Below are 17,733 nucleotides of genomic sequence, written 5' to 3'. Positions count from 1 at the left end.
GGGTTACTGATAGTAACTGCCAAAGAAAGCTATAGTATGCCCATTTTTTAAATTGTCTGATTTAGATCTGGAAACTTTGTCATGTTACCAGTTAAAACTGTTGCAGAAAGTGAATATTGAACAACTCCATGAATTTGTCAAAAGGCATCCTAGATTCTTCCCAGGCATGATTTCTGTTCAGGGTTTAGCTTGCATCCAGGAGTGACCTCAGTGTTCAATGACTAAAGGATGATGCTGGACAAGGGTGATTCCTGGCGGCTGTACTACTAGATCTGACAGCTAACTATGATCATACTGCCTGATTCAGTGATTATAGGAGGTGTAGATTCGAGGCAGTGCCCTCGCTTAGCATCATCTACTGAAAATGGCTGTAGTTCAATAAAACAACTCAGCCCCTTTAAATCAGAACCCAAAGATTTTAACAGGCGATTTCCCAATGATTCCTCCCTCCCTCTCATCCTATTTAATATCTGTCTGAGACCTCAGGCTCTTTTCTTCATTACTTCCAGGTAACAACCTATATTTATGAAGACATGCTCAGCTAGTGATCAACCTTTGAACAAAATCTAGAAAATAGCTTAACGCATGTCTCAGGAGTGCTTAACTCAATAGGAAGTTGGAGGGACTGCATTTTGTTAATTAAATCAATCCAAATCTGAGGAAGCTTCCCTAAGGCATCTCCTATTAAGTAGCTGTCCCTTTACAGTTAAGGTGGTCAGAAACCTTAGAATTCTAACAAATGCTAATCTTGCTTTGAATGTACAAATTCATGCAGTGACTATAGCTTGTTACTTCCTCCTCTCATTCTTTAAAATAACCTTCCAATTTTGACATACATCACAGAAAATCATTGTAGCCAGTGCATTTATACAGCCTATACTAGAGATTTACAGAAGATCAAAAATGTCCCTAGGAGGTTAATATTCAATCTTCACAAAATGTATTGTGGCTCTCTTCACCTGAAATAACATTACTGGCTACCAATTGCTAAGTGCATCCAAATGAAAGTGGCTTGCATGATGTTCACAACCTATTTCAACAGTGAAACAATCTTAACTCGTAGGTTTCGAACATAAACCTAGGCATTCTCTTCAGTCACAATCTCAGCTTCATGCTCAATCCCATTATACAAATACAAGAAGCTTAGAAGTAGATCTTTTACAGCGCCAGCTGCAGAATTTTGGAACAAGCCATCAATCTCCCTTCAGACGGAATATTCCTGAATCAGTTTGCATAAGGAATTAAAAACTTGGTTGTATGTGCTGCAATCCCAATCCATCACTTCTGTATTTGGCTGTTCAATTCATGTTTGGTAGGCCTGGCTCCCTCTGTGGATTAACTCCTGATTTTTGCCTTCATTTGCCGTACCTGTTTTTGTTGGCTTTTAGGACTTTTACTCCTGCTACCCAGTGGTAAAGTGTGTTTGCTCTCTGCCGTAACCATGGTAAGACTGAGCTAAACGTAATTGGCAAATACAGTTTGCTTATAAATCCCTAGTTAATGATACCACATATACCCAGAGCCTGCAAAGTAAATGACACTGGTGGCCAGCAACACCCCCTGTGCCACCCACTAAAGTAGCACCACAAACCATGTCTTAAGCCTGCCACTGTAACTTGTAGTGCAGTTTTAAACCGCCATTTTGACCTGGCAAAATAAACTTTTTTTTGCCAGGCCTAAACCTTTCTCTATAAAACTTCTATGTCATACATGGAGTAGGCCATAACCACTCATAGGGCAGGGTGCATGATATTTAAAAAGTAGGACATCTGTGTTTAGTTTTTACAAGTCCTGACAATGAAAAACTCCACCAGATGTGTTTCACTGTTGTAAGGCTAACTCTCCCATGAACTAACACTGGGTTACCCATATAACACTATGGGGCATATTATCAAGACAGGCGATAAAATTATCGCCGCTTTAGCGGCAGAAAACTGCTGCTAAAACGGCGATAATGGGCTTGATAATATGCTCTGTGGAATTCCAATTGAAGCCCATGTTAGATGTGAAGGACATCTAACATGGGCTTCAATTGGAATTCCATAGAGCATATTATCAAACCCATTATCGCCATTTTAGCTGCAGTTTTCTGCCGCTAAAGCGGTGATAATTTTATCGCCTGTCTTGATAACATGCCCCTTAATAGGTGATAACCTCAGTTTGGACCAGATAAAAAGATGTTTCTTTCACTCAAATGAATTGTAATTTAAAATCCTCTTTAATGCCAGAGTCAGATTTTAAGATAATATTATAAAATTGGCACTTTCAGAAAATTGGCATTTTTCTGCCTAAACCACTTGTGCCTTTTTGAAAGTGTACAGGTTCACATTACTGGGAATGGCTCTCCTGTGGTGTTTTGTGTATTCCATCCAGACATGGTGATAATAGAGCTTGGGTGTGGGATAGGGTGTTCTTCTCCTTAGGAGGATGTCCTGGGGGTTGTAATCAGTGTACCTGAGCTTTGAAGGGTAGCCTTAGTGCTTTGCCGACCCCCTTCTTAGTTTCAGAGTGGCTGCCTGTCCTGCCACTGGCAAATGCGGGATACATACAATACTGACTGCCATTTGTTACCTAGACAGCTTGTAGAGACAAATTTAGGAAAGGTGGACGGTTAAAAAAAAGGAGTCATCTACCACCCCCAGCCTGGCACTGGGGATAAAAGTGGAACCTTCAGAGCATCTCTTCAGAACACTGCTGGGCCTTTGGAAGGTTCAGAAGAAGGGCAGCCTTCCTGTCTGAAGAAAACTGAACTTGCTTGCTTTGAACATAGTCTCCCCAGAAGTGACTCTACAGGCAAGTTGGCTACAGGGACACAAACAAATCCAGAGGACTGCTGCAACTGCCCAAGCTACCCAGCACCTGCCTGAGCCCTGCTCCTGGCTTCTGCTTGAGTTAGCATTGATCACAAGAGGTGCCCCTCAGGTCTTAGACCCTTGGATGACATCAAAGTGCACTCCTCTTGAACTAAAGGTTAAAGGTGAAAATCCAGAGGCTTTTGGGCTCCTTTTGACGGCAAAATGGACTCTTAGGGCAACCAACCTCGAGGCCCACCAGTACAAATCTAGAGTAACTACTTTCTCTTCGAGTCAGCTACGAGTTTCAGTGCCAATGTGACAGTCTGCATTGATAGCTAATGCGAAGCTTCAGCAAAAACTGACTCTTCTTGCTAGACAGCGACTGCCCGCAATGACCAACCTGCTACTCGCACCGACAATGGTCTCCTCGAGCCGACTGCCAAAAGAAACTTCCACTACAGCTCGCTATGTGGACTTGGATTGAACACCTTAACAGCTTCACACCGGGAAATACCTGGTACCTGAATCAGCCCACACTATTGCAATCGGCCTCAATTTGTGACTAGCACACAGTCCAGCACAGCTGGATAACCACAATTAGGCTTTGTGCTTTTTTGCTCTTTTTTCACTAGAAACTTTGAAAATCCATAACTTCACTTGTACTGATTGGAGTTTTGTCATTTTTTTGTCATGTTATTTTTTTAATTTTACTCTGCTGTTCTAAATTATTCTTTAAATACTTAACACATTGCTTCAAAGTTAAGCCTGACTGCTTTTGTACCGAGCTACCAGAGGGTTCAACACAGGTTTATTAAGTGAATTTTGTGGTTCACATTGAGAAGGATTGTGATTACTTGAGTGGAACTTCAACCCCCCACAACTATTAACCCAGTTTCTCACAGTATTTTTTACCTCTGCCTTGTTAATGTCCTATAGAGCAAAGGACTAATTGAAACTGTATGAACAGTTTACTGATACTACTACTACATTTACTACTGCTATTACTATTAGTACTACTCCTACTAATAATAATAAGTGCATAAATGCAAGTAAATCAGGACTACACCACCCAAGCATTCTTACGTTGTAAATCTAAAACACAGGAGTAGAGGACTGCAACATGGAGCATTCTGGTAACCCTTAACTATTAGGAATATGTAAACTCTGCACAGCATTTTCTCTAGTTGGGGATTGCAGAGCACAAAAAGAATGAATAAACAGTTTATCAACTAATCCATTTACAATTGCCCTGTGAAGTGAACTCTGTGGATTGTCTCTCCACCCGTCTTCATTACTGGCACTTGTTGGGATGATTCAGCAAAATTACCCACTCTTAAACGTAAAAACTATTTTCATGAACAGCTCTCTATCCTCTTGCCAAAAAGCAAAACTTTAACCGTAGTTTATTTAGTACTGTTTTCAATATACAAACACAAAATATCCCACAGTAAATTATTGTTGTTTTTAGCTACATAAATCATTTTAAGAACTTGAAGATATGCAGACAGAATTGCTTTAGCTGAGGTTCCCTTCTGAAATGTTATGGAAAGGCTACCACTGTGCTGACAGGACATAAATATTATCATTAAATGCACAAATGCTATTACTAGTACATTGCTCTTAAAGTGGCCATCTGCTGAATGATGTTGCAATAGATCCCACATTCCAAGAAGGCATCATCAAACTAAGCAGCATATTAGAATACCTATTGTTTGTCATGGTAAGATGCTGTGTAGAGGACAACAGGTCAGGTAGGGGCTCTAGGGCACCAACGGTGGTGGTTGGAGTCATTTGCAACTGGTGGTATTCTGGGGTTCATCCTACTACTGCTCTGCACACTGGGCCGAGTATATCCTTTCTGCTTTTAACTAAAAGGATAGCATGCGTGAGCAGTCAAAGGCTTCTCAGGGAGGTAGTCTGGGGTAGAGACTCTGAATTTAAGCATTCAAACAGACACAAATGTAAATATGCAGTGCAGTGCTAGTTGTCGTAAAACAAGACATGTTTTGTCTCACAGCAAAATGAAATATTAATCACAGTTATGGGGGTATAGCTACAAAGCTCCACAGTGTCAAGCTACACAGCTCTTGACAAGTTCTGTAATTCTCGCACAAACTATAGAGTTCCAGCAGCAATGAAAAGATCATAGGCAGGAATCAGACACAGGTGAAAAATCAGATTTAGGCTGTGCAATTAACTACTATGTTTGGTAACCTGTAGGTCAGTTTGTATCACACCTTGAGCTAAAAGAGTTACACACTTTTTTAACTTGCATGGTTGTCTGAGTTCACGACACAATATCCCCATCTCATTTTATACCTCATGCTACCTGTCCTCTTGGATGGGGTTTGGTGTGGGGTTTCATGGTGATCTTTTTGTGGTCTGATGATCAGCTCCTCTGCCTGTGGGTGCAGGATACGGGACAGAGGCCCTGCCACTTTCATCTTGCCACTGGGTGAAGAACAGCACAGCAGGTCTCAGCAGCTGTCACTCATATTTGGCGCACACAACCTATGCTACAGCATTGTTGTGTGACCTTGTAGTTTCCGGCTGGACACCTAGTTTGTTTCCAGCCACTCCCCAAGGGCTGGACTTGCACCCACCCCACACCCATCCAACACAGGTGCCAACAGTCAGGTGACCCTGTCAGTAAATGGGCCATAATGCACATGCTTGTGACCAGTTCTCTACCCCTTACATGAGTGTCGCTGTCATTCTTTTATCTGGTATGTGGGCCTAAATTCCCAGAACACCACATTGGCGATAAAGAGGTCTGAACCCACATGCTGTGAGAGATTTGTGCAATGCCATTCAATCTGCTCCTCACCCCAAAGATAAAGACCAGCTACGTTCTTTTATGGGACTTATCGAGTATAACTCAAAGTTTGTCAAAAATTTCTCAGACAAAACATCCTGTATGCGTTCTTCACTCAAGTGGGGGGTGAGCTTTGCATGGGGTGCTCACCAACAAGAATGTTTTGATTGAATCAAAAAAGAAATTCGGAATGCTAATGTACTAGCTCCTTTTGATGTAAATAACAAGTCTATTTTAACTGTGGATGCCAGTGCTACAGGCTTGGGAGCTATGTTATCACAGTCCAAAGGTGGGTCTGAACGTACTGTTGCCTTTGCTTCTAGAACACTGACTGATGCCAAGAAAAACTATTCTCTCATCAAGAGGGAGGCGTTGGCAGCATCTTGGGCTGTGGAGAATTTTAGAACATATTTGTGGGGCATGAAATTTCTCCTAAGAACTGATCATAAACCCCTAGTCGAAGTCCTTTCCCCTGGTGGTACTGGCAAGGGGTCAGCAAGACTTGCCAAACTTGCATCAAAACTTCAGGAGTTTCAATACTCGGTTGAATATATTCAGGGGTGGAAGAATGTTCAGGCTGAATGCCTTTCTAGAATGTCTCTGGACTGGCAAACTGTTCTTTGATCCATGTACTGCTGGGTGTGCTGATGACATTGCTGAGTCTTCAATTGAGGATGCTGTATTTGTAGGTGAGGGTGCTTTTGAGGCCTCTGTTTGGGAACATGAAATGTGTATTGATCATACCCTACAAAAAGCCATCAAATGTTTTAAATTAGGTTCCCGGAGGGAAAGTTGTGTCTCAGTTTCTGTCCGACCTTATGTCAAAGTTCTTGATGACCTTTCACTTAATAATAACAATGTTTTAGTCAAAGGTGAGAAATGTATCCCTCCTTTTGTCATCAGAAACAAACTTTTAGCACTAGCTCATGACGGTCATCTTGGTCAGACTCTCACACAACACCGTCTCAAGAATCACTTCTGGTGGCCAGGAATTGATCCTCAAGTGGTTGAGTGGGTGGAAAGTTGTTCAATTTGTAAAGAAGGTGAAAAGCGACTTAAAGTAGGTCCTAAACCTAGTGATGCACACATACAGAACCCAGGTTTACCCTGGCATAGCATCTGTCTTGATTTTATTGGTCCTATGGAGGAGCTACACGAAAAAGACAGATTTGCCATTGTTGTAGTTGACATATTTTCTAAGTGGACTTCTCTACTCGCCTGCTGTTCCTTGCTTCATTTGCTACACATCTCTATTGCCAGGATGCCAATGAAAGACGTGCCTTGGCTCCACAAGGTTTGTCAGTGCCCACAACATGCCTACCCTGCTGAGGTGCCCGCAAGCTGCTCATGAATGCCTCCATCTGGCCCACCGTGAAACGAGGGAGGAGCACCGCCATCACAGCACATTGTCAGCTTTGCACGCGTTATCCAACGAGGCTGTCAAGATGGGAGAAATGCACCACTACACGGGGTTACAAGTACCTGTGAGAAGAAGAGACCATTGGACTCTCCTGATAGCACAACCGGCGAGAAAAGGGCAAGCACCAGCAAGTGCAAGGAGAAGCCATAACAGGTGAGAAGTGCACCGCACACCCCCAGCCACCACTGCCAGTAAAAGAAAACCAGACTGCCTTCTATGCTGCTTCGACAAACTCAGGAGTGCCCCTGGCTATATAATAGAAGGAATGCAAGAGCAAGGCCAGAAGCAGTGCAGTGGCATGGTGAGAGGCATGCTGCCGTGCACACCGGCTACAAAACGGCATCCCACCCGCAGGTGTGTTGAGTGCGGCCTGGGTCGCGGCTGCACCCGCTTTAAGTACCACCCCTCCTGCAACTTAAGAGAACCTTCGGAAAGCTGCTGAAGCCTTGTTAGTTGGCAGCAGACCCACAAAGCGGTTGCTCGCTGCACCAGACTCGGCTCTTGCGACCTGCTGCACTGCACCCGGCATCGGCGACTGTTGTTTCACTAACAAAGTGGCCCGACAAAGTTAATCACTTCTGAAGGTCTAACAGCCTGCAATGCCTCTGCGACCTTGCCCTAATCAGAAAAACACAGACACAGTGAGAGAGGCCCTGCTGAGCTGTGATAAATTGCCCACAGCGGCAGGGTCAACAGGGAAGAGTGAGGTCTTGGCGGTAGGCTCCAGCTAATGCCTCCCCCCAGAATGGCTGACACAGAAGAACATGGCATGAAAATAAATTAGCTGTAGCCACTTTTTCCCCTTACACAATCTTACCAAAATGGGGTAGTGACATGAACAGTTCCCTGTCTCCCATGCTGTAACGGGGCCGTAGGAGAGAGCTGAGACTGGCTGTGAGAGCACTGAACGTCCCTATTGGTCAACTGCCGCCACCGAATACTGCTAGAAAGCTGCCTCAGCTAGAGAGGAGAAAGTGACTGTCTTTAGAACACAGGCGTCACTGTTCAGGTGACCCTGTCAATAAAAGAGGCAGGGTGCACATGTTTGTGGCCAGTTCTCTACCCATTAAATGAGTGTCTGTGCCATTCATTTATCTGGTATGTGGGCCAAGGGCCCAGAACACCACAGGCATCACAGGACTTGCACAATATGGGGGGCAGCAGAGGAACAGGTACCATGCAGGGGAAGTTCCCATCCAGTCATTGCTAGTGATGCAGTAGAGGATAAAAATAGGTGTGTTTTTTTCTACATTGCTTGGCCTCTTTAAAACACGTTAATAGCCTAACAAAGGTTTGAAAGCATGTCGAAATTTCATGTACTTTAGACTAAGTGAGAATTCTATGAACTCATCTTTTCATTACTACATCTAGTAAGGAAGCATTGATTTTGAGCCCCCAAGATGCCAGGAGCAGCACAAGAGACATCAAATCCCCATTAGCCTACAATGACATCATAGTGTTTTCCCTCCTGAGGAGCATGAAAGACTGAGTTGCGTTTGTCTGGGACCTATGTGACCTATATGTTGTAGCAGTCTCAAGGGGTTTTAACAAATATTTGTTTAAAAAAAAGAAAATAAAGACATACGATTAACTACATTAGGGGGACGTTCTGCTACCACATAATATGATTAAAAAAAACAGGTGGACTGTCCACTAGTAACGTATGTCCTAAGAGACGACGTTGAACCTGTTCAGTATAACACACATGAATCCTTAGATAACACTTCTACACTTGTATCAGCAATCATGTAACTATTGCTCTTTTTATTCTTACTCTTCTATAATGAATAATGATGCACCAACTCCAAATACAAGTTTTAAAAACTAAACCTTTGCACTGCTGTACATCAAACATATTGTATTTCTGTTGTGCATATCATAGATTATCTAGGCCCACAAGTGAACCAGGAATCACACCTACTAGGGCTTCTAAGAGACCTAATAGGCATGCATCCATGTGCATCCATGTGGCCCAGCTACTTACCAGACTGCAAAAGACATTAAAAATGACCAAGGAGATAGGGAAATAGGAAGCGACAGAGAGGAGAGGTTAAGGGCCGGGGTGAAAAACAAGAGAAAAAGAGACCAATAGGGAGAGGCAAAGTCAGAAAAAGAGAGGGGAAGATGAGAAAATAGAGATACAAGGAGAGTGAGAGAAAAAGATACAAAGACAGAGAGAGACAAAAAGATGAAGAGGTAGGAAAAGACGAGAGAGAGAGAGAAAGCATGGAAACCCAGAAAGAAGATGAGGTGGAGAGATACATCAGGAGAGACATGGAACAGCAGAGCCAGAAAATAACAGGAAAACAAAGTGAGATAAAGAAAGCGGGTGAGTGAAAGGAAGAGGCAGAGAAAGACAAGTAGACAGAGATGAAGATTGGGGGCGATAGATAAAGGTGGAGTGAGATATGGGGGGAGGAAGAAATACAGGAGACCTAATGGCCAGACAGAGATGACAAGTGAAAGAAAGACAGACGATAAAGATGGGGATAGAGACAGAAGTGAGAGGCAAAGAGAGACAGGGAGAGAGAGAGTCAAAGGTATAGAGAAGGAGTGGGAAGGAGAGATAACAATGGAGAGATTGAGGAAAAAACAAGAAGAGACATCTGTTTCTATTTTTATTTAGTTATTCTACTATCAATAATCTATCTCCCTATCTTTATTTGTTGATATATGTCTGTATCTCTATCTTTGTCTATATCTGTTTCTGTGTTGGCACCTGTATCTATATCTAGCTTACTGTCTGTCTATCCATCACTTGCTGTCTACCTATGTATAGCAACCAGTTCATCATAGTAAATTCCCCCAACAGCTCTCCAAGTTTTACCATTGTAAGAGCCTCTAGATTTACATGGCAAGATTATCTAAATTATGAAGCAAAAAAGGTGAATTATGCTGCAAATTTCTGGTAGTATTATTTTCACCCTTGGAGCTAAAAACAATACTTGTGAAAAAAGCAAATTGTGAAAGTATGTAGCAAAATTAAGTGCCAAAAATTGTAAATGTATAAATATGTTGTAAAAGTTGCAGCCGAAGAATTGCAAAACTCCACTGGCTCTTCCAATAATCTTATTAAGTCTTTATCTATGAACTTTAAACTAAGCATTTTAATTTTAATCAGTGCTTACTGTTCTATACACTATAAATCAGACTGGTTTTTCAAACTAACTCCCCAAAATACATAGGGGGATTCATGAGTAATATGGTCCTTTTTTACCAGTGCAGGGTTCTAAAGACATTTACAAGTCACTTGGCCTTCAACATTGTGGTTTATGATGTCACCAGAACCCCTTAATACCAATATTGGACCATATTACATGTTTCCCCATATATATGCAAAGAAGGAAGCAGGGAACAATGGGTAGTTCCCACGTTAAGTGGAGTGCAGCTCCTTTGTATGGAACACCCTTCAAAACTACTGACACTTGATCTTCTCATCTCGAATGTCTGTTTTATTACTGATTTTAAGCAAAAGATTAGCATAGTGTCACCCACGACAACCTAAAAAGTGACAAAGTCTTTTGCCATTTTTAACAGGGAAGTTTTTGACCATAGGATTAGCTAGTACCATCATGCCAATATAAAAAATTACAAAACCTTGTTATCATTCCAGGCACAGTATTACAGCTTTAGATTGGTAAAACACCATCCAAGCCAACCTGAAGAAAACAAATGCAACCCCTGACAGGTATTTCGCTCTTGTTAGAGCCAATCACTGACCCCTTTCTCTGTCTCTCTTAGTCTATCTAAAACACCATCTGCCGTAGTATCTGTGTGCTGGGCATAATTTGCCCTAAGACTGCACACCTACGGGAACTGTAGTCTTGGTCTAACACGGTTCAGGAGAAAAGATACATTTAGTTGGTGATTGACACCCATGTTTCAAATAACCTGCTTCCATCCTCATCACGTGCTTGAACTACAGTCTGGTTTCATTGACCAGTGCTTAGTCTTAGTGCTAAAAACCCAAACAGAAGAGTATTTCTCCAGTCATTACAGGACACCTCTACCATATTGTGTACAGTCTGGTGACTAAACCATCTTTTTCCTTTTCCTAGTACAAATCTGGAGTGAAGATTCAAGTAAAAGGTCCACAAATGATTTTTTTTGTCCATATCCAAAGATCACCTCTGTTGGGTTTTGTCTCGGGATCATCTGAAGTATTGTTTCAAGGGCCTGAAAGGGTGCTTGGAGCAATGGATGGATGGTGGCAACAGACAATTCGTAATTCATGTATGAATGAATGTTAAATTAATGGGTGCATAATCATGGGTCATCATTTAATGGATTGTAGACAGCCATCTGGTATAAATAGGGGGCCATCCGTTAGATAGCATAGACTCTCAGCACATACTTTATGATGCATGAGGCTCCTTCTGCTCACGGTGACTGTATAGATACCATTAGTTTTAGTATTACTATTTGCTTATTGTATCTTATAGGGCTCTGAAGCGATCACAAAGTTGCATGTTAGAGCTATGTAAAACAACTAATCAAAATTAAATGGTTGTGCCCTACGATGGAGCATAGTACTGGGTTTCAGCAGACCTCACTGTACACTATGACAAAGAAAATTTCGATGTAGGGTGACTTGCTGGAATAGTCCCTTTTGCCATTACCCCTGTACTACTTTCCTGAAATTTTTCATAAAATCTATCAGGCCTGTTTTCATATTCAGAAAGGTACGAAGACAGGTATCCTTACACCACAGCCCTACCTAGGGCCATATTCTCAAGGAGCTATCTCCGAGTTAACTGCACTTTAGCGCAGCCAAAGCCATGATGAATTTACCGCCCCATTCACAAGCCGGTGCAAACAGCCTACAGCACCACTTTTCCAGTGTTAGCATCCACAACAAACATCGCCATGGATGACCCCGGCAACTATCGCTAATGGGATGCAGAGTAGGCGTTCCCAAGGAAAAAGCAGCGACAACATCACTCTGCAAAATTCTCACCAACCAGCCAGATCTGCGGACACAAAACATGCGATAAGGCACGTTAGCCCCAGGAAATTAACACCTGCTCTGACCTGGTGCAAAGTCGGACGACAACCGGCACCAGACAAGGGAGCACAGCCCATAGCCACACATGAAGAACAAAAGATGCCCCCGAGCAACTGCCCATGCAGCACGGACACCCAAGAGGGCCAAAACACCCACAACACCACACCCAGGCCCGCAACACCCCACCCCGGGCCTCCACCCAGGGCCCCCTCACCCCAGACAAAGAAACTGCACACCAACACTACGAATCCCAAAACAAAAATGTTTGCCTGATGTCGCACAAACAGGAAAATCAACATACATGCGTGGCCAGTAAATGGAGAATCAGTGATACAGCAATGCAATCACCAACACAAAACACCATTCAAACAAAAGCCAAAACAACCATTCGGATGAGTTCTAGCGGGTCCTCACTGGACAATCTGTAGGACACAGCCTGGAAGGCAAAATCCAAGAGAAGAAGGTGTGCCATGCGCCCAACAAAGGAAAGAGAGGGAGAGAGGGAGGGAGCGAGCGAGAAAGAGAGATGACGTGAGATTGAACAAGCAGCGCAAGGCCTCGCTGGCACCTGGCTCCACATGCCAACTTGTGTGTGTATCGCCATCGGTATACCATGAGCCCAAGGCCTTGTCTCAATCTCAGCGCCAAAGCCACATCATAGTCCGAAAACGCAAGTAGGTGTCAGACAAACATTAGGGATGAAAGCTCCTTTGTTCCAATGCAGAAGGTGGGAGATCACCTGCACCTCTGACCTTGGTCCTGAACGCGGCTGGAACAACCAGAGAGAGATGCCATCTCAGATGGGGACGACTCCCACACAACGCATTGCACAAATTAACTATCCAACTTATCCACACCCCACACACAGAAACCCCTGCCTGAGGTAACCCCGCATGGATGCCCTTGACACTCACGGAAACAGCAACGCATTCTCCCCAACGTTGCACACACATTTAAATCATTGCTCAGAGCTGTGGCATATCCTCCACACAACTGCCGCAGTTCAGAAGAGTGCCGGTTCAACAAGACGCACCAATGCAATGGCAGGCCATCCCAGGCACATGCACAACCCCCATCACGTGGAACAGTACCGTGCACGTATGCTGCATTTACTGGGCACACTGCCTTGGCAGTGCTGCGGATCAGTTACCGGCTGAGCTTCCGCCTTGCCTACGTCACCTACGTTCAGCCCTGGTTCCACTGCCGAACATGCACATTCGAGCGTCCCATGGATGTCTGCCTATCCAACACAACCGTAGATGAATTGGACTTGTGTGTGCGCCCCCTGTTGGATCACGAACAGGAGTGTAACTGAGACAGCTGCACATGGGATGCCTTGACATACTGCGTATGTGTTGGCAGTTGTGCATGGGAGATTGCACAATTCCTCGTGTGCAGTGACCACATCGAGGCACTCTCCTATTGGGCTGTGTTGCGGATTGGTGAAACGGAGTGGGCTGAGCACACCTGCCTGGACCAGTCAATGGATTGGCTCACCCTGGTGTTCCTTGAACACAACAACGATGTACTATTGGAACACATTGCACATGAAGCTGCGTGGGAATTCATGGACGAGTAACTACGTTCCTGCAGCCACATCGGATTGTAACCCACAGCACAGGTCCCAACACCTTGTTGCATCGTGGGTAATGCTAACATATCCCACCACAACAGAGGACATGTCTGCCTTCGTCAGGACTCTGGATGCATGTGCGTGGAACTACGCGTGTGTACACACACCTGTGCAAGGTGATGCAGGTCCATGGTCAAAGCAACACAGCATCGTTTGGCAACGTTACCAATTTGGACACCCTGCTGGGGGGAGAGTATACAGTTGGCAATGTAGCACGACATGTGAACCTGTCGGACCCTTTCACCTGATCACTGCCAGCAGAACAGACAGTCGGCGCACTCCGGTCACAGAGCACTATGCAGACCCCATGGGCAGTGAGTCGTGCCCCCTCACACGGGGCAATGGGCAGACGCCAAACAACACATGACTTGTCCAGCATGGCAAGCTGGGCTGAGACTGTTGCCATCCGTGATGTTGTCCATTTTTGCCTCATCATTTCCTGCACCTCAACATGTTCCCATACTGCGTGTAAGTGTCTTAAGCATGTCCCTGCCTGTTGTGGCCGTTGCCTCGTCCGTACAGACATGCACATGCCAATAAAGTCTATGCAACTCCACTGGTGTCTAAATGTGATGAGTGTTGATTAGATTGTCCACTTGTGTGCCACAATGAGCATCGTCCCTACACAGGGAGGAACTGACAGATGCATGTACAATGGGGGTGGCTCCCTTTTGCAAGCTCCACCTCTGTGAGCCAGACATTGTTTTGGGATAGTTGCTGGCCGACCTGTGCACTTACGTGACTTCAGCAATCTAACTATGGTCTCCAAACTCAGACCATGTGGAGCAATGTTATGAATCATAACAGGACTTGTGCACGCAGATGTATGTGGGTAGGTATGTGTCGTGAAGTTCGATTGTCACATGTGATGTAGGACGAATATGTGTCGTTATTCCGCAAGACATTACCCCGCATACCATCACCCCGCATTTTTTACAACGCAACTGCAATTACTACGTGATACCATCACCCCGCAAACTTTCACTCCGCATTTGACTTTACCACACATTACAACGCAAAGGCATTCGTGGTGAAGGCATAAACTATGTGGAAGTGCTTTATATATAATATATATCTATATATTTTATATTTTTATATATATACATAAATAATTATTTTAAAATACCCACTAAAACCCATATATGTTCATTTCTATCCCAAAAACTAAACTTCCCCAAAATGTTTAAATTACCTATACCACCCCAATACCCATACCCACTTAAATCTCAAATTACCCTTAGCACCCCAAAACCACCCTTTACCCTAAAATTACCCTGCTCACCCCAAAACCCAAACCCACCCTGATCCCTAAAAAAACCCTGCTCCCCAAAACCCTATCCCTCCCTGACCCCTAAAAATACCCAGCACCCCGAAACCTAAATGCACCCTGAACCCCAAAAATACCCCAGCACCTCAAAACCTAAACCCACCCAGAACCCTAAAAATATCCCCTACTCACCAAAACCCTATCCCACCCAGACCCCTAAAAATATCCCAGCACCCCAAAACCTAAATGCACCATGAACCCCAAAAATACCCCAGCACCCCAAACCTAAACACACCCTGAACCCTAAAAATACCCCCTACACCCCAAAACCCTATCCCACCCTAACCCCTAATAATGCCCCAGCACCCCAAGACCTAAACGCACCCTGAGCCCCAAAAATACCCCAGCACACCAAAACCTAAACCCACCCTGAAACCTAAAAATACCCCCTACACCCCAAAACCCTAACCCACCCTGACCCCTAAAAATACCCCAGCATCCCAAAACCTAAATACACCCTGAACCCTAAAAATAGCCCCTGCACCCCAAAACCCTATCCCACCCTGACCCCTAAAAATACCCCAGCACCCCAAAACCTAAACCCACCCTGTACCATACAAATACCCCCTGCACCCCTAAAAATACCCCAGCACCCCAAAACCTAAACACACCATGAACCCCAAAAATACCCGAGCACCCCAAAACCCAAATGCACCCTGAACCCTAAAAATACCCCCTGCACCCCAAAACCCTAACCCACCCTGACCCCTAAAAATACCACCAGCACCCCAAAACCTAAACACATCCTGAAACCCAAAAATACCCCAGCACCCCAAAACCTAAACAGACCCTGAACCTAAAAATACCCCCTACACCCAAAAACCATAAAACACCCTGATCCCTAAAAATACCCCAGCATCCCTAAACCTAAACGCACCCTGAACCCTAAAATTACCCCCTACAACCCAAAACCCTATCCCACCCTAACCCCTAATAATGCCCCAGCACCCCAAAACCTAAACGCACCCTGAGCCCCAAAAATACCCCAGCAGACCGAAACCTAAACACACCCTGAAACCTAAAAATACCCCCTACACCCCAAAACCCTAACCCACCCTGACCCCTAAAAATACCCCAGCATCCCAAAACCTAAATGCACCCTGAACCCTAAAAATACCCCCTGCACCCCAAAACCCTATCCCACCCTGACCCCTAAAAATACCGCAGCACCCCTAATCCTAAACGCACCCTGAACCCCAAAAATACCCCAGCACCCCAAAACCTAAACCCACCCTGTACCGTACAAATACCCCCTGCACCCTTAAAAATACCCCAGCACCCCAAATCCCTAAACACACCCTGAACCCCAAAAATACCCGAGCACCCCAAAACCCAAATGCACCCTGAACCCTAAAAATACCCCCTGCACCCCAAAACCCTAACCCACCCTGACCCCTAAAAATACCCCAGCACCCCAAAACCTAAACACATCCTGAACCCCAAAAATACCCCAGCACCCCAAAACCTAAACGGACCCTGAAACCTAAAAATACCCCCTAAACCCCAAAACCCTAACCCACCCTGACCCCTAAAAATACACCAGCATCCCAAAACCTAAATGCACCCTGAACCCTAAAAATACCCCCTGCACCCCAAAACCCTATCCCACCCTGACCCCAAAAAATACCCCAGCACCCCTAATCCTTAACGCACCCTGAACCCCAAAAGTACCCCAGCACCCCAAAACCTAAACCCACCCTGTACCGTACAAATACCTCCTGCACCCCTAAAAATACCCTAGCACCCCAAAACTCTAAACACACCCTGAACCCCAAAAATACCCCAGCACCCCAAAACCCAAACATACACTTAACCCTAAAATTACCCCTGAACCCATAAAGCATATACCCCTACACCCCAAACCCCAAACCCTTTACTTACCTTATACTTACATATAAAAAAAATGCTTTTACCATTCATGCATTTACAACGAATTTCGTTGTAAAAGTATGTGTGGTAAAAGCATATAAAAATGTAATGTCATGCATTGTAATGGCATTGCGGAGTAATAGTATTTGCTTGTCATGGTATGCGGGGTGATGGTATGCGGGGTAAAAGATTTGTTGTAATGGTTGTTTACCGGTGTAGGACTGCACTTCTGGCCTGCTACCGATTTGGTCATTCCTACACATAGCCCTATTCAATACATGGACGTGTGCCTACGTTGGGGGGTTGTAAGATTGTTTTTGATGTGCAATGTAGACACAGCTAGTACTCACCTTCACAGTCATCCAATTGGCCGTGTGTCTCAGGGATAAACATGCACATAGATGTCAGTTACCAGGGTGTACCTTCATGTGCAATCATTGTCCCTACATTCAGCCACACTTCCATTCGTGAGTGAACATAGTCATGACACATCTGTGTGATTTAGAAAGTTTTATTCACATTCAGGTGATTGACAGAGCTGGAGCTGTACATGGCCATCCAAGCCCACATTGCATGGAAACCCAGTGGTGGGCCAACTAGAGTCCTTTGGGGATTGAAAAGTGATTTTGAAGAGGGGGAGTGCAGTCCGCAGCAGGATTGCTATGTAATTGTCCAGCAGTGAAGATATGGCAGTCCGTGTCGGGGTCTGGGTGAATGTCGCAGAGTGTTCCCGGGGTCAATGGAAGGTATTGTCGCAGGGCATGATGCATAGGTCAGAACCAGGCAGGGACAGGCCATATGGCGGTGATGGATGCTACTGCCTCCTTTCTCTCACAGTAATTACCATCCCCATCTTACTCCACTGATAC

Source organism: Triturus cristatus, chromosome 2_1, assembly GCF_964204655.1.
Source record: "Triturus cristatus chromosome 2_1, aTriCri1.1, whole genome shotgun sequence".
Lineage (NCBI taxonomy): Eukaryota > Metazoa > Chordata > Amphibia > Caudata > Salamandridae > Triturus > Triturus cristatus.
Note: the sequence above shows the minus strand (reverse complement) of the source record.